Raw genomic sequence first — 19,187 nt, forward strand, 5'->3', positions numbered from 1 at the left:
CGGTAAAAACACTGTCTGATACATGCGTGTGTTTCAAATGACATTCGATTTGAACAATCGATCGAGACTCAAATTTAACTGAATTCAAATCAACCGTTCCTTTGTGAAAAACTTTAATATTATTTTTGGCATTACGCTTTATTGTTTATCGTTTTGACAAGAGATGTTGTGTACGTGTATATACATTTACTGTGCAGTGTAGGATTTTTATAATAGAAATAAATGGCTTCAATCCTTGTCAAAATTAATACTTTTGCCATCGGCGACTGGTTTGAGAGAGCCTTTAAATTAAATGTATACATCCCTAAATTGTAGAAGGACATCGGACAAAACTCGCGTTCCGTACAGTACGTAGGTTATCAACGAAAATGGATGAATACAGGAACGTTGCTAACTCGGGTAAGGACTAGCGCACGAAACATGTAAAAATCAACACTGTGGTTGTTCGGATTTGCATGCATGCAGTGTCCTGACATGAGTTAAATTAAAACTTGTTGCCTAACGCCATACAAATAGCTGCAAGTTTAAAGTATCTTACGGGTGTCAAAACCTATAGGTTTCCATGATATTTAACGATGGTTTAATAGCGCTAACCATGCATCGAGCAACCCGGGCCTGTAGTTTCTTGACGATTCCCACAAGTAGAAGTGTGACATTCTACAGGCAAAGATGTGTCGGCAAGTTCTCTTGTTTCCGGAATGAAGGACAGATACTTCATTGTTTTCATCTTTAAGTCCACAGATAATATTTTGGCTTCAAATACCACTGCTCCTTTCCGTTCCGCGAATCTCGTTATACATATGCAAAATAGATTTGACTTAAAATAAAGAACACTTCATGTGTAACCAATACGAAAAATCGGGCCAATAAATTGATCCAGAGAATTTCAGTTGGCAACTGCAACAAAATACCACAACATCACAAACATGATTTGTATGGCACATGGATTAAACAAAGGAATGTCAACGTTGCGCACGAGCACTCATGAATTTGAACTGCTGATACAGAAAAAATTTTGTTCTGCGGGCCTCCTAAAATTGCTTTTACCCCAGTGCAGATTAAACCCTTTTGCGGTTAAGTTAACCATTGCAATAAAACACCATAAAGATAAAAGGCGCAAAACGATCGAGCCATAACATGAGCTAACATGTAGCGCGCCTTTGTCTGCCTCAGTGTCGATCTGCTTCGTAATGTTTGTATAAAATCACCAGGGAAAATAAATGACCATTAATAACCATTCCCTTGAGTAGCAAGTGAAGGCGTCATCAGAAATACTTATAATACTAAATAGGAGTGAAATTTCCTGAAACGCAATCTTTTGCCAAGAGCGAGGCAAGGTTAAATTGATAAAAAAAGATCTTTGTCAAATGCGTGGTGTGCGTGACTTGGGATGATGAGTTAAGAACGATGAAAATTGGTATACCGTCGGTTGCATTTAATCGTGAACAGCTTGATGCATTTCAAAGACTTTTTGAAGCTTACTCTTTCTTTTCGAAGCCAATGAAATCGAAAAGTTTACTTAAAATTTATGACAGAAAAAATATTGAACTAATTAGTGGCAAGCTCGGGGGCGAAGCGCCAAACAAATCACGCCAACATTTTCTTTTTCAACGTTTATACTTCTGGTGGGTACATTGGCTGTTGCTTCGCAAAATTTTTAATGTAAGTTGCGACAAATTGCTCTTTATTAATCAAACAAAATGAAATTCTCTCAGAAGCAGAATTATGATGTTCAATTGAATTTGTTGCTGGTAAATAAACCGCTATTAATTGGTTGTGTTGACAATGTATTTAGCTTTGTTTTCAACGTTTTGTGCAGAATTTGTATCAAACGTTGGAAAAAGTTGCCAACGCGTTGGCAACGCGTTTTTCATCCATTCTTAAACATTTGTTGAACATTGTCAACGTTTTTACAATGGACTGAATAACATTACAAATGCGTTGAGAACCATTATCAATGCGTTGTAATGCATTATCAACGCAGTTAAAATGCATTGAAAATGCATTACAACGCTATTTTCGTTAAGCTCGGTTTCCCAAATAGGGTCACATATAAAAAATAACGTTTAACACCATGTTAAACACCATGTCAAACACCATGTTGAACACCATGTCATCGAAATAATATGCCCATATAATATAGAAATGAAAATACCAAATTATCATACTGACGATAATGTCATATCCAATTTCAAACAAATATATGATTTCATGCCTGATCGATGCTTCCGCATGCTCATTTGTGGACCTTCTGGTTCGGGAAAAACAAATACACTGATGCATATGATTTACAATTTGTTGTACTTTGATAAAATATACCTTTATGCAAAAAACTTAGAGCAGTCAAAGTATCAGAATCTCATGGATAAGTTCAAACCAATAAGTGATGAAGCTGGTTATGATGTTATTGAAGCAAGAAATGATAAAATCATTCCTGTAAACGATCTTGATAGTGAAAATCAGAAATTGGTAATATTTGACGATTTTGTATGTGATAGAAACCAAAAGCCATTAGTTGACTATTTTATTCAGGGAAGACATAAAAATTGCAGTGTTATTTATCTCAGTCAATCATATTATAAAACTCCAAAAGATATCAGATTAAACTGCTCACATTTTGCTATTTATGAATTTCCAAGCAACAACGAAAAATCGCTTATTTGCAGAGAAAACAATGTATCAAAACAATTATACGAAAAAGCAACTGGTGACCCTTACAGCTTCATATATATCGATAAGCCACGGAAATTTACAACAATGAACTTTGATGGAACAATATAACCCATGTATATATGAGCTACTCTAATGGCAAATTACCTGAAGAAACAACATTGCATGACAAAATTATTGAAATAGTAAAAGGATTGCCTGGTGTCGGTTTTAAACTTACTGATGGTGGTGATTATGATATTCAAAATAAAAAAACTAAGAAATGTAGCTTCACCGCAAACGAATGACGATGCAACCACCAAGAGTTATGTTGATTCAGAGGTTTCAAAGACATTAAAATTGGATGGAAGCAATGCAATGACTGGAGCCCTCAATATGGATAACAGACGTGTTGAAAATATAGCGCCGGCAAGGCATGGGCAATCGGATGCTGTTTCAAGCCTGCATTTGCATACATATTACATGGATTTAAATGTCGACGATGGCAAAATCGAAGTCCAAAATCCTATTGACATGAAAAATCAAAAAATAACAAATACAGCCGAAGGAACAGACAACAATGATGTGGTTGTGAAAAAACAAGTTCTTTTGTTGGACGGAACACAACCAATGTATTCTAATTTGCAGATGGGAAATAACACTGTTGAAAAGTTACCAGATCCACGCACAAACAGCAAAGACGCCATCAATATGGATTGGTTCACACGAAATTTTTTAAAGACTGGAAACACCGATTATGCTATTGATTGTCAATAGAAAACTTTTTACAACACGAGACCTAACACATACGAAGATCAATTGACGACCCTCCAAGAGGTTCGAAGCAGATTTGTTGCAAAATCTGGTCCAACAATCGATATTGAAAATAAACGTATTGTTAATGTCGCAAATCCCGTGAATAACACTGATGTTGTAAATAAGCAATACCTTGAAACACATGTCAACAACATAGATTAGTCTGATTATTTGAAAAGAGATGGGACAGTTTCCGTAACTGGTGATTTTGACTTTGGTGACAATAAAATTACAAAGGTTGGTAACGGTTCAAATTCGACTGATGTTGTAAATAAAGGATACATTGATACTGCATTAGTCGCCAAACCAAATGTCAATCAGGTTGTGTTACGAGATGGTACACAGGAGATGACTGGAGATCTCGACATGTCAAACAAAAAAATAAAGAATCTTGCTGATCCAACAGGTGTAAATGATGCCACAGGAAAAGGTTACGTTGATCGATTATTTTTGGATGCACTTCGATTAGACGGTTCAGCTGAAATGACAGGCAATTTGGATATGAACAATAAACGAATAATCAATGTCGCAAATCCCCTTAGTGAAACTGATGTTGTAAATAAACGATATTTCGAAACACATGTTGAAAAGATGGATTTGTCTGATTATTTGAAAAGAGATGGGACAGTTTCTGTGACTGGTGATTTTGACTTTGGCGACAATAAAATTAAAAGGTTAGTAACGGTTCAAATTCGACTGATGTTGTAAATAAAGGATACATTGATACTGCATTAGTCGCCAAACCAAATGTCAATCAGGTTTTATTACGAGATGGTTCACAAGATATGTCAGGCCATTTAAATATGTCGTTCAACAAAATAACTAATGTCGATCCTCCTACAGACGAAGGTGATGCAGCAATTAAAAAATATGTCGATGATGAAACAGGCAAAAAGCCAGATATAAATCAAGTCGTTTTACGAGACGGCAGTAATACAATGACTTCCAATCTAGACATGAACAATCAACGAATAATAAATCTCGGAAACGCCACACATAATCAAGACGCTATAACTTTGAAGCAAGTAAATGATGCTTTTTCAACTATAAGTACCGAAAATAATAAATATACAGACCAAAAAATAGCAGAGAGTCATATAAGCACACATACAAATAGAAAAAACGTGTTAAAATATGTTATGGATGATGGTGAATTTACTGAAGATTTTGGATTACAGGACGTAGAATTGAAAACATTTACTGACATGCCACATAAAACAAATGATAAAGCGTTTTTCATGAATGTTCAGAGATATACACAAGGTGGTGTCAGTGAGTATAAAGGAAAATTTGACTTGAATCTGTTTAAAATGTATCGAGATGATAAATCCGACAAATACACATTTTGTGTTGAAGTTTATTTTCAAAAATCTCCGTTTTATGATTATGAATTTGATTCTATAGAATTGGCCTACGAGGGTAAAAACATAAACGTCTCTGGAAGAACAGTCAAAGTGGATTCAAATTATAAATATTACAGAACGATTCTAACTGCCACACCTAATGGCACATCGCAACAAATCGAAAGAAGACTTTACATCACTATTAAAAGCAATTTTGACAATGGCAGTCCTGCTTTGTTGCCTGTTTATGTTTTGATTTATGGTATTAAAGATGAAACAAAAAACGACCTTGATATGACGATATATGATTACGAAAAAGCTTACGAAGTTGCCAGCAATGAATTTCAATTGCATGTATCAATCGATATGAATAACAACAAAATAACAGGTTTATCATCTCCATCAGGTGATAATGATGCCGTCACCAAAAAATATTTGAAAGATAATCTTCTTACATCTGATCTCATTGGAAACACAAAAGATAGCAATTCAGATTGTGATTTCCTAATTCCTAATACTTTTGGTTGGTCATTCGAATTAAAGCATTTATTGCAGGAAAAAATTTACATTAAACAAATTTCTGTCTTAACTGCTGACAGACTAAATACTAATTATTCACTCATATTAAAATCTGGTGCATCAATTTCTTTGCAATACAATCTTGATTTTACAAGAGGCAATTTGTTAACTGTCGACATTAATCAATTATTTGATAATATTACCGAACTTAAAATTAAAGTAACTGGTGTAAGACCAAGAAGATTTATTTACTTCATGAAATTAGGCACTTTAGCTTTTTAAAAATATGTGATCAATATATATGAGACGAAAAAACGATATCCGACCATCATACCGTTCTGATGCAAAGATACAATATAACGTAATATATATATGTATATCAATTTATTGCTCGAATATGTGACATACAATTTTGAAAAAACAAAGGAAAAACATCCAAACATTGACGATAAAATATTAAAATCAGCACTTGTTTATAGATACCTGCATTTTTTTCATCTCGAAAGAGATATATCTATAAATAAGATTATTGAACTCAATAATGGTGAAATAGGTCTTCTTGGACTAGGTAGTGGCTGTCTAACATGGTTACTTGAAAAGATCTTCGGTTGGATTAATATATTAAATTCACATAGTGTATTACATGATGCTTCCGGAAGGTTTTATGACCACCATAAGCTCGGTAGAGGTTACACTTATGCTATTTCAGAAAAATACACAACTAAACTGATTAAAAGATCACCTTTTTGTGGTCAAGTCAGTGGTATACTATATTGTCTATGCAGACGATTAACAATCTAAACTATAATTATGACTGACAAACGAAAAAAATTATTTGACTGGAATCATATTTCAGACAAACTTACAGAAGATCAGGTTGATGAACTTAAAGGCTATTACAAAATATACGACAGAAAATGCTGGGCTTTTAAGCAGGCTGTGAAACGGTATAAAAAATTAAAACTGATGGGAAATTCTATTTCAGTCATAACTGGTACTGGTGGAATTATTAGTGCTGTGGTGACAGGAGGTATAGCTCTTGTAGCAATAAGCACTTGTGCTTTGTTAATCAAGTCTTACATGGATTTCCAATCACTGGATCTTAAAATACAAAATTGCACATACGCATACCAAAGTTATCAACATCTATTGAATTCAATAAAAGACATGTTGAAAAGCGGTGATTTTCAACCATCGTTTCACACAGAATTAAAAAATGTAGATGATTTTGTGACTGATGTTTGTCCTAGTGTTGATAAGTTCTACGCTAAATACAATGACAAATTCATTCCTTAACTATTGTGTTTATTTCATCGATTATCAGTGTCTTTATGTCCTTCCAATATTGTTCATATGATTTAAGTGTCTTTTTGGATTTACTCGTCTTGACCTTTTCAAAAGGAAGATCAAGCATTTTAAATATTTGTTTCAAAATGAAATTTATGTTAATCATACGCTTTCTGTCTATATTCACAGATTTTACGACCTTACCAATTTCATCAAAAATTCTCAATATCTTATCTCTATTTTTCACGGTTATCTGAAAACCATTTTTTGCAGCTATGTTATTCATTATGTTTTCTATATGATATTTTCGCTGATAGATTGATTTACGGTGAAATCTGTGTTTGTTTTCATAAAAGTCAACATATTCTATAAGAGGTGTATAACCTTGAACTGTTCCGCATTTTTTACAAACTATGGTATTATCCTTTACTATAAACGGTTCACCACAACATTGTTCTGTTTTTTTAGTATGCTTTGATATTCGTTTATTGCAAAATGGACAGACCACTTCTTCCATATTGACAAGTTCTTCATGTATTTCTTTACAACTCATTATACTATTATATCATTACACTATTATATGAGATATTAATTTTATACAATAAAAACATATAGATTTCCAAAAATAGTAGAACGAAAATACGAGATCAAAAATTGGTAGCCATTAAATGGAAAGTAGTATGGAGTTGGGTTGGTATGAGAACATTTTTGGAAAAATGTGCTCGTACCCCCAACTCCTATACTACTTACGAAATATACGCCAACCGCCAGAAACACTGAAGACTCGCTGACCTTCACACTGTAAAATAGCATTATAATGTTTACTTTTTAAGAAAAAAAACAAAACAAAACAAAACAAAACAAAAAAAAGACAAAATCGCAGTTCCACGATGATCGTTACGCAATGTTCTCATTTGTTTTTTTGTTCGTGTTGATGCCATGTTGTTGCCTGTCTTTAATTTACTACAAACGGTTTTTAGTAAAGCCAGAGTCGCACGGGAACTTGCTAGTCAATTGTATTCGGACGTCAAGGGATCGAATCCAATATCACGATAAAAAAGACACGACAACATTGAAAACAATTTTCCAAAAACAAACAAATGAGAACGTTGTTTGATGACTATCGTGGAACTGTGGCTATGTTCTATTTCGTATTAATTTTATTGCGGAGGAGGTTTTTAAGAAGTAAACATTAAAATGTGGTTTTAAAACGTGGAGCTCAGCGAGTCTTCAATGCCTCTAGGAGTTAGCGTATATTCCCCACAAAAACACCAATTTCAGTCTGAAATCCTCTTAATTCGATAAACAATTAAAGATGTCCCTTTCGTAGCTTCCATATGTTCCCCTTGTAGCTGGGGGGTATTGCAGGGGGGGAGGGGGGGAGGGGGGGGGTGAGTTTTGAAAGGCGATATACAGTTTAAAGTAAATGGCCGTTCTTGCCCAGATTGGTTACCAAGAGTACTTGTTAAAGGAGCACCATTTGTGCTAGTTTGTTCTGTAATTTCGTCAATGGCTTCGGTGGCTTCATTCAATCCAGGGTCAGGTAATATATGAAGACCTACTGCTGAAGGAACTGTATTAATAAGCAGTCCTCTGAACTGTGCAACTAGATTATCATTGTTTACAACTTGTTTGGGGCGTGGATCATAATTCCTGGTTGAAGGCTTCACTGCCTTTTTCTTCTTTTTGCCAATTTCAGGTTTGGTAAAGGTCATGTCTTCTAAATTACAAGCTTTGTGTGTCCTTTCTCTTCTTTTCCACGCACATTTCTCGCCAGTGCAAGTAACCACTGTATTTTGTCGAAGAGTGTCTTCAAGTTCGATGAGTGCCGCCCCGATGAAACGGAAAGTCCCATCAGAGCTGTGAAATGATAGAGTGTTAATTTTTATCAACGAAGTGAAAATCGCGTTGCTTTGTTACGTAATTTGCGGATAATCACGAAGAAAACTGATAGTACTTACTCGCCAATGCAAGGGTAGTGTGGAGAGAGAACAACACCATCCTTATGTACGATTATCCAGCCATCTTATGTCGGCTTGTTTCCTGATAGTGTTTTCTCTCGTTCAGTAGGTTTAACAGAAAATTTCATTTTGTGGTGTTCAAAATAAATGTTCTTGTTCCTTTCAAGATTGTACACATGGCCATCCCAGTGTTAGCGGTATCCTTCAAGAGACTTGTTTATTAAATAGCAATACAAATCTCCCCAGGAAAAGTTCGGGGCATCTGAAAAATCGTTGCTCCAGTCAAAATGGAGATTTAAAGGATTCGGAATCGTACAATCGTTTGTCACCAACTTCGCGTTTACAACTTCGCTGGGCGACTCATTGTAATCTGTCAGTTCTAAACCGAGTTTGTTAGCTTTTTCTGTCAGCTTAACCATTTCTTTTTTTTTTTTTTTGTTGGAGACAGATATCCCTAGAGCCTGCACCTTCCAATTTCTGACCTGTTTTTCCTTTTCCGCTAAACCGGCCATAACTTTCCATGTAAATTTCTTGTATTTCGCGGCAACTTTCTCCACATTAGCCTCACATTCATGCTCTAAGACCAACTCGTTACAGGGTCGTCGGGGAATACGAATATTGTCTAATTTGAGCATGAAGCCACCGGCAAAGATTCCAACACGCAAGAGCGAAAGACTGTAAACAAGTTTTAGCACTGAAATACCTCTATTCCGAAAGAAAAAAGGTGTAAACGATGCTCTTGCTAAAAAAATCCTGGAGCAAGTAATGGAACAAGACATCTTCGGCTGCCATTTGGTTTGTTATTTCGCTCGCTAGCGTGTCAAAAAAGCCTGGGCACAAGCAAATTATCAACCAATCAGACAAAAGTCCCCCTTGGTCATCCAGGAGGCAATTTTTGCAGTTGACACTCTAGCTAGTTTATAGCATACGTCATTTATATTGGACATCAATGTTATGGTTAATTGACACGTGTCAAAAGAAGGTATCCGCCGACCAATATTACGTGACCATATCGTGGGTCAAGTTGGACCTTATCGAGGTCAGCTGTTTTTTTTTTTAAGTTCATCGCTGACCAGGGACTGATTGTTGATTGGAAACGCAGGCTAAAGCCAGGTCAGACACTCACACCTGAGCATTTTTCGCGCTCTTTCTGTGACTCGACGCGACTACACGGTTATGCTACGTCAACAAAAGATCTTGACAGCCGATGCTTTTTGTGTTCAGGAACGGTTTGGGAAATATTTTTTTCTTGCATTTTTCGCTGGTTTCAATCCAAGTTTGACATAATATAGCTGTGGTCAGGACACACTGGTGGCTACGTAGTTATTCAGGTCAAGCATTGGGGGGATATAAACTTAACGCTGAGTGTTTGTTGTTAATTTGCTTAGTGCTGCTTTTTGCTCTGAGCTGCATTTTTGGCATGAGTCTTATCTTAAGATGTTTAATTTTTAGTCTACTAAGGTTGCAAGATCCCTGGACGACCTATGACAGTACAGAAGAACAGAAACAAAAAAAGAAGAGAGAAAGAGAACGAGAACGACAAAGCGGTACACCAGTAATAGCTCAAACGTGGTGTTGTTTCTAAGGATGAGTTATTTCAAGGGGATGTATATTTCTAAAAAGTGATTAGTCGTTTTTTCCTTAGCCTGTGTACATCCGCCTCCTCCCTGGAAAAAATCGGTGAGAGAAACGTCTGTGTAATGCCGACGCTAATCGTGTTCCACACCGCGGGTGGTTTCCCTGGAATCTCCTGGAAAACGTCTGATTGGTTGTTATGTGATGTTGTGACGAAAGCGATTTCCTATGTTGTGATTGGTGAATTGATGGTTTTCCCGCGAGTCGTGAAACCACAGATCGTTTGAGACAGGTATCAAAAATAATTTTTCTTCGTTTTACTTTTCGGCTATCTCAAAACGAAAATGTGACTTGATCAATGATGCTAGCGGCACCTTTGGCGATTGCCTGTGTTCTTTGTTGCGTGGCTATTGTTAATAAAGCGGACAAAAATCTAGTTGCCGGGCGTACCGAATTCAACGTAAAATCGGAGATGTTATCTCTGGATTTCAGCGTGGAATTTAATTCTTCTTACATTTGTCGGTGTTGCCTTGTGAAATTAAAGAATAGAAGGGCACTTATTTCCACCTTAAGAGAAGTCAACGATTCTTTGCGACAGGCATATACGTCAAATGCGACACGGAGACCATGTTCACACACGGGACGAAAAATTGGATTTACATAGCGTCAAATGTCTTGTCAAAGGCGCGATAAAGACCGCGTTTGTTACAGCTTTACATGCCTTTGACGCGCGTCAAATATTATCTTTGCGGTTGCCTTTGCAGGGGGGTCTCAGGTGGTAAAGGCCGTTTTTACTACAGTTTTACACCCAACCTTTGACAAGCGCCAAAGGTATTATTTGACAACCCTTTGTTACCCTCACAAAGGTGTCGTCAAAGATGTCTCAGCTTCAATTCAAAGACTTGGCAAAAGTGTTGTCAAAGATGTCTGAGATTCAGTTCAAAGGTTTGACAAAGGCGTGGTCAAACATGTCTGAGATTCAGGTTAAAGATTTGACAAAGGTGTAGTCAAACGTGTTTGAGATTCAAGTCAAAGATTTAGCAAAGGTGTAGCCAAAGATGTCTTGGGGTGTATTTATAGCTGTTGGCTTGAAGCGCTGAATTGAAAACTCAGATCTCTGGACTACTTTTCCTTAATCAGGACGGTAGTACGGAAACTTCTGAATTTTTCTAGCCGTAACAAAGACACCGTTCAACTCAAACAACTGTCCATCATAAATGTACTTGAGTCTCAATTGAAATGTTTTTCAAATATCTGAAATATGTCTAGAGTGGCATTTCTGAAACCACCGTAGTCAAATTAATTTGCCATCCACCCCCGTGTTATGCCATATGAGAGACAGACTGAAATGCAGATACGACGAAAAACTGTGTTTTTCCATTTTTTATTCAAAGGAATTCATACTCTTGGCAAAACCAAGAATCTCACACCTTACATTCTGTAATATCTCTAGGAATCGATTTTGTTGCGCATTTTTAAGTTGTAGTATACATCCAAAATGTAAATGTCAAAGAGTATAAATAAATCGAAGGATGAGAATTAATTTTTTTCAATTCCAGTGCTTCACTTCTCTCAAGGCTTCAATTTATTTATACCTGTAATATTTACACTACACGCACAATAAGCGCCGTGTTATCAACAACTTTGTTGCATAACAAGTAAAATCACTGTCACCGTAGAATTAGTTAAGTTAATTTATGACAAACAATCATGACACCTCTCTTGGAAGTATCATGTAACTGACACAATATCAAGAGTAGTGGACATAAGTGACAGGGTAAATGGAACTACTGAAAACTTTGAATAAAAAAAAATGATAAAATCTTTATTTTTTTCTTACTCACCAACAACAAGTCAAAACCGAAAGGAACTTCCCATGAAACAGCGTTTTAACTTTGAGGCAAGCTAAAAAGTTATATTTAAGTTGTAGTTCATTGTGGAAAACAGCTTTAGCCACACCGACTTGAAATTAACAAAATAAACTTCGAGTAAACGCTATTTCATGCGAAAATCCGCCAAAATTATTTTTAACTCTTTGTGCCGAGACTGACACTCAATCGACGGCCACCAGCATACTAACTAGATTTTGCACCAATTGTAATCATTGATTTCATTTTTTTTGTGCATGATTAAAGTCTTGCGGTGACAGTGTGAAGTGAAGAGACTTTGGCTTTCCCATTTTTATTATGTGCCGGGAAATAAATGTAAGTTCTAATTGTCCTATTTCCTCGATAGAAGTTAAGACTTCTTCAACAACGAACTATTGATATTCTTGATGCAAAAAAATTGGTTTTCTTCAAATGAGACGGCCATTGTTTTATGAGTAATATAAAATGCAACTATCCAACTCACACAATCGGTCACCCAATAAATGGTTTAGCAGCACGTCAATCAGGTATCAGGTATCAGGCAGGATTCCTGGTAGTATGCTGATGGGCTTCTTAGGTGAACTTTTGAAGTCACCTAAATCCACTTCAAAAGCCGAGAAAGTCCTCTTTAAAAAAACAGTGAAATTCTGCTGCTATTCTACTGCATTTTTTGCACAGAACACATTTTCTTCCAAAGAATGGTTATTTGTGCACAGAAGTCAAGACAACCAGACATTCTCTATATATGCATTAGCATGGCTATTAGTTGATAGTCAGCAAGTGCGTCAACTAAAGATTTCCAATAGATTATCAACAGCATTTTGGGCGGTATGACGGTCAAGTTTCCTTGGTCAAACTCTCTTAATCTCTAATACTGGTTTAACGCTGTTACCAAGTCTTAAGCACTGCGGAACAACGCGGATTGCCCACTGCGGGGCGTCTTGCGGGGCAATACGCTGCTCTGACAAGTTTTCTGGTTGTTGTTATCTTGTCCTATGAGGCAACCTAGGCGGATCTTCTACGCAACGATTTTCCGTCCAAAGATCTCATCAACATGTCGAGCTGGGTTGACCACCAAGGCAGCCTTTGTCATGAACTTCCTTTTCCTCTTCCTTTCTTCTTCGTTTTCAAGCCCTTCGCTATCACCACTATCACCAGTCGCGGAGTTGTCTGATGACATTTACGAATTAAGACTTCGGCACAATTTCTTGCTTGATTTTAATGGCCTCTTTTATCGTGACACTTTCTGTGAAATGAAAGGAAAAGGCAAAATAACTTTACCATGATGAATTTCCACCTTTGTGAACTTTACTCACATTTCCCAGCATTTGTAGTGTCTCTGTATGCATTTCAGATATATAAAAAACAGACGACGACGGCGAAAAAAAGAGTGGCAGATTAGGGCCAAGAAGGAAGTTCAGGACAATCTCAATCAGTCTTTTCTACGTTTATGTGAATAGTAAAGACCATAGGTCGCTGTTTAATCAGAGCAACCACAACAGAGAAGATGCTGTGGTCGTCGAGAATTCATTGGTTTACAGTCAACCAAAACTAACCCGGCCTGTGAGCCCTCGACCTTTTAGTCAAGACTAGCCCGCATGGTACCCAAAATAAACCTAATAAACCTTTCCCCGATCCACTAAATCCTGAACGGCCCTTACCAGGCAAATGAATGAAGGGGTAGTTTCTAAAGAAACTGTGGTGCTGCGTCGGTGGGGAAGTAGTATACAAAAATTTGGTTTATCAACGGAGTTGATAATGTAAATTGACCACCATACAGAGATTCTAAAAGCTGACGTTTCGAGCGTTAGCCCTTCGTCAGAGCGAATTCGCTCTGACGAAGGGCTAACGCTCGAAACGTCAGCTTTTAGAATCTCTGTACGGTGGTCAATTTACATTATCAACTCCGTTGATAAACCAAATTTTTGTACCTTACCAGGCAAGTACTGCTGGTTGTATGTTCGATATTTATCAGCATTTTTTTTCAGGGAACGGGTTCCAGCGCTTTCTAAGCTATTACGTATGATCTTTATGGGCTATTGATGCCCTATTACAACAAAGAAAGGAACGGTAACTTATGTTAGTGTCTTTCTTTTGATCCAAAAGGATTCTATTTTGGAATCGAACGGACTAATCGAGCTAATTTTCCATGATGCAAATCCCTTCCTTAACCACACAAAGGAAAAGACACAAACAAATCGAGAATATCAGTAAACCATTAAGGTTCTGTCTCCTATCATAGATGGCGCATGCAAGCTCGAAATATGTGTATCTGTACTATATTATGTACGAGTAGGAATTTTAAGATTTGTATGGGACAATGAATTTTCGCAAAAGTAAAAAACACATATGTATAAATTTACGTTTTAAAATAAGAAATAGTTTCCCTCGCCTCAGTATTGTGTTTCTTTGTCTTTGCTTCACTTTCTTGTTTCGATTAAGAGCGGTTTAGGTGGTTTTCGGTCCCTCTTCTATAGAGAGGGAAAAGAGGAGGAACTAAAAACCACCTAAATAGATCTTAATGGACCCAGAAACCGTACCAAAGACAAATAAACAGAAGACTGAAGCGAGGTAAGCTCTTTTTTTTATTTTAAATCGTAAATACTTTTTAAATTTTGAGAAAAGCCGTTTTCCCCGTACAAACCCCTATATTTCTGCTCTTGCATAAAAAAGTACAGTACAGATACGCATATATCGAGCTTGGGCTACCTGTGGTGGAACGCAAAATTTGTTATGCGTAGTGAACGTTGCATCTGGTGACACTCCTTGCGAAAATATTGGGGAATCTGCGCTGCAAATAACCCAAGATGCCCCCCTTCAACAAGGGTAATTTATACTGTACGCAAAAGTGCAGAATATTTTGCTAGTACAAATCTATCATTTTCGTTTAGCGGCTCAGCTGTGAAGATTTCATTTAAAACTAATGCTGCTACTATCAGAAATTCAATTCTCATTTTAAGTGGATTTATACTGATGATGGTCAGTATAAAAAAGCCCTAGAGCGCTGGATCGAGGACAATATGATGTCATTCTTAATCAGTAAACTGCAAACCTTTTCCAAGGATAAAGGGTGGGGTTTTCTACCTAACAGTTGTCATGTCGGGTAGTTAAATTGATTTTACAAATTCAGTGTATTAATCTCTTTAGTTTTCAAAGTCTTCACCAAAGGGAACCCGGCAAAGCAGGAACCAAATAAAATGTATTCTAATATTTGAGAGCAAATACTGCAGCCTTACAGGCATGAGAGAATTAGTAACGATTTTCTTCTTATAGACACATGTTTGCATTCATTTTACACTACTAGCTGACAATCTCCCTTCTTCAACTTTTTGTTCTACCAACAGGCCCTGAAGATAAAACCCTTAACCCTTTTAATCCAAACTGCCCAGGGGGAAGACGAGTGTGCTAATAACAATAGTATATGCCTTCTAACTAGGACTCTAATTTTAGTTAAGGCTGCTTGATGTTTTCTTGAAGTGCAGTATTTAATTCAATTTGCATAACCTATGATTATCTTATTGCTAGTAGATGGAGGGAGAGGATTTAATGGGGAAAGCAAATAGACCATTTTACAGTTGTGGCTAAGTTACCAGGCCTAACAATGGAAGCGAGGGTAATATGGACTAATTAGCATTACAACAACACAATTTACATGATAAAAGCAGTGAGGTCTGTATCAATGCAAGGTCACCGGCAGCCTCGCAGCCATTCATAGGCTTGGTCGCTGAGCAAACAACTGTAAAATGGCCTATTGTGTATCTCATTTCTTAGTTATGCTAGGCGTAAGTGGTTCTTTAGTTAATATAACACATGCATGTGTAAGTAATGAATGGGGTACTACTGTAAGAATGGCTGTTACCTCATGACATCTTTGTAGTTTTCTTGGCATGTGTAAAATAATGTTCTGCATTCCTGCTCAGATCTGTTTTTGTCCTTGCATCTTTGGGAATAAAAAGAGGTCTTAATTTCTCGTACAGAAAGATTTAAGTTGATACCATGCACATATTGAGTAGTGCTTTATTAATGCATAGTGATATGACATGTGCACATCTGTACTTCATGAAAAGACAAAGGCACTAATCTAAGTAGGGTACACACTGCTGTCAATAACTGATGACTACAGACATGTACTCTATTGTTTGCAAAAAATGTGAGTGCTTTAATTAAGAAATAGCCTTGCATTCTTAGATGCAGATGCTCCTCAAGCAATGGCAGTAGTGGTGTGAGTGAATCTCTGCTGTTTTCTTCTTCAAAGTTTCAATGTACTCCTGCCTGAAACATAATTGGCTAACCAAAAAACAATTATTTTCAACCATGTTTTAAAAAAATAATAAAATTATTTTTTGAATAATCTTACTTTTTATGATGTATCCTTGTTTGCCTTCGTCCATGGTACTGAATATTTCCAATATTTCTGTATTTACTACTTAATTTGTACTATTGAGGGGTTACTGGCTTTATGAATTGAAAATTAAAGTTAAAGGTAAAATGTCTGTCATTAATTCATTGTTATATATCAGACATACATTCTGCATGTACATTCACTTGAAATGTCAAAATCAGTATGTTTTCATGGGGATTAGATTAGACATTGACAGGGTGACACTTATTTTTCCTTAATCAATCACTGAAAACTTATGTCCCCATTAATTAATTTAATTAACTTTTTGACACCCAAACCGGTCAGACTTAGTATTTTACTCTGTCTAATGCCAGACGATTTTACTCGTCAATGGGGAACCCCCTTGAGTCAATGGGTTAATTAATCTGAGCTACTTTGATTTTTTTGCTAATAATCAAACAGAACATTTTTTGATACTGAAATACCCAAGATCCCTAGATTTATCTTCACCACCACTTGGTGAACAACATTCTCTAGTACAGATGATAAAGTGAGTTCCCTCAAACATTTTGATTTAACTTCTTCATATTAACATTCATGATGGTTTTACCTGAAAGTTAAGTCATAAGAAAATAATAATATATAGAGGTAAAGAGGTATAAGATGTATAAATTCGAAATGGTCTTAAATTTCATTGTGAAAATTTATGATCTTCCTGATTCCTTCTTGGATCAGCAAGCTTGGTAAAGGATTATTTGCAACTAGATCCATTTTATTATAACAAAGCTCTTGTGGTTTATTATTTTTTTTACCCATTGCAGACTCACCATGCACTTGGGAATCATTTCTTTCAAAGATTGGCTGGAATAAAACCAATAATGAAACAGATACTCTGAGACTTTCAGTCAAATGATCTGCAATAGGCATCTGGCACAGAGAGCTTTCAGAGATCTATTACAGAAAGATGTAAGATGGTGTTAGACATGTTCTGGGATGTTATCTTATTCTGAACACCAATGCAAGTCCTCTGTATTGTGCTATACAGCCAGCGTGGCGGGAAATTCGTGCACTGTTTCATTAAAAAATAGTGTCTGTTTTTTTTCTTCTCCAGTTTCCCTACCTTTGTTTTTGAAATCCAGTGTAACGAGCTGGGAAATTATCTGTCACTTTTACTGCCATTATTTAAAAGTAGAAACTAATCACGAAGTGATAATCCTTCAATCGCTATAAACTTACACTCAGCAAAAAGGATGACTTACGTGTATGAAGCATAGCGGCTTTGTTGTGAACTGTGAGATTAAAAGTGAATGAAAAAGACGAATAATTAATAATTTTTAGTTTGGCTTTTGAGTTAGGTGAACCAAATAGAATACTACTAAATGTCATAACGCATACGTACCCAACTTCTTTTTTTTTTTTCCACTGGCTTCTCCCGTTCCCATCGCTATCTTTGACCTTGCTTGTATTGTCTCTAGTAAATTTTCGATACCGTTTTGAGTTGTATGTTCAGTGTCCGGTCTTGCATACCTTCATTATCCCCTGACTGAGACCTTTATCTTTCACAAAACATAATTTTTACCCGGCTGTACGTTTACAAAAGTAAGATGCTCCAAGTATATCGAAAGAATAAAAAACGACAAGTAGAACAAGCTACCGACGAACGTTTCGGAAGGTACATTTTTCCGCTCTTTTGTATATCCCATAAAAGGAGTTCTTGAATCAACCCTCTCCCCAGTGTCTTTCCTTCGGACCTTGTAGAGAGGTAAGGTTGGGGGGAGCATTCCTTTGCTGGGGTCGACGGAATTTTGGCACTAGTGCTCATTGAATTTTGGAAAAGCGAAAATCGACAAGAATGTGAACTCAGGCTACGTTTTGCAACTGGTAGACGTTTTTCAAGCAATAGATTGAATGTGTACGTGTTTGTGATAGGGGATATGGGGGAAATGTCACTGAGGGGGTAAAGGAGGAAAGCGAACTTACACTCTAGGACGGTCAGTGTTCCGTATTTGGAGAATCTTGTAATCTCCCAAAAGCGTTGCCTTGGTTTTGTGTCTTTCCTTTGGCAATGCCGCGGTATCAACAAAGTAGAAAGCCTGTTAAGATTTGACTTCACATTTGACGATAGTCAAACTTGAAGTCAAAGATGCTATCGTATTTGTCTTTGCCTTTGTCAAGTAACAAAGGAACGCACAAAGATTCTTCAGATTTGACTTCACATTTAACGCGCGTCAAATGTGAAGGCAAAGTTGTTACGAATTTGACTTGACCTTTACCATGGTCAAAGGCATAAGCAAATTGGTAATGGATTTGACCGTACGTTTGACGTGCGTCAAAGGTAAAGTCAAAAGCGATTCCAGATTTGACTTAAGCTTTGCCAAAGATCAAATGTGCAGCAAATCCAATTTTTCGTCCCGTGACAAGATTTGCCTCCTTCGAAGCGGCTTGCCGTACAAGACGCAGGTTTACCAGACAGACCTGTGGCTTTCCACAGAATTGCGCCGATTACCTCCTCTACTCCAGTAAAAGATCGAGAGCTACAAGTATTGATGACGGTTCCAACAGTTTCACTGATTCGGGCACCGATTATCGCACATGCTTGTGATACAAGTGGGGAACAACAACTTGAAAAGAAAACAGCACTTTAAGTACGACTTGACTGGCCAAGTAAGAGCAAAGTGAACACGTTGTCTGAAGGTTTAGAGTCTCTTGGCAAAATGCTGTGCCGTGGGACCTACAAACAAATCGCCGGAGCAGTGTAAAAGAACCCGATTTTAAAGAAACATGTCCGGAAACTCTTCCTGCAAGAAGTTGATCGCGAGTGCGATGA

At 36.8% G+C, this 19,187-nt stretch overlaps 1 long non-coding RNA gene across 1 annotated transcript; it reads right to left on the reverse strand.

Annotated features, from left to right (window-relative positions):
• Nucleotides 1-12,806: 12,806 nt before the first annotated feature.
• On the reverse strand, nucleotides 12,807-17,301 carry LOC137999189 (uncharacterized). The gene is made up of 3 exons (XR_011122913.1): nucleotides 17,188-17,301; nucleotides 15,878-15,958; nucleotides 12,807-13,264 (listed from the first exon to the last, which is right to left on the reverse strand). It is a non-coding gene; the product is annotated as an uncharacterized lncRNA (long non-coding RNA).
• Nucleotides 17,302-19,187: the final 1,886 nt, after the last annotated feature.

The sequence above is a fragment of the Montipora foliosa genome, chromosome 4, assembly GCF_036669935.1.
Source record: "Montipora foliosa isolate CH-2021 chromosome 4, ASM3666993v2, whole genome shotgun sequence".
Taxonomy (NCBI): domain Eukaryota; kingdom Metazoa; phylum Cnidaria; class Anthozoa; order Scleractinia; family Acroporidae; genus Montipora; species Montipora foliosa.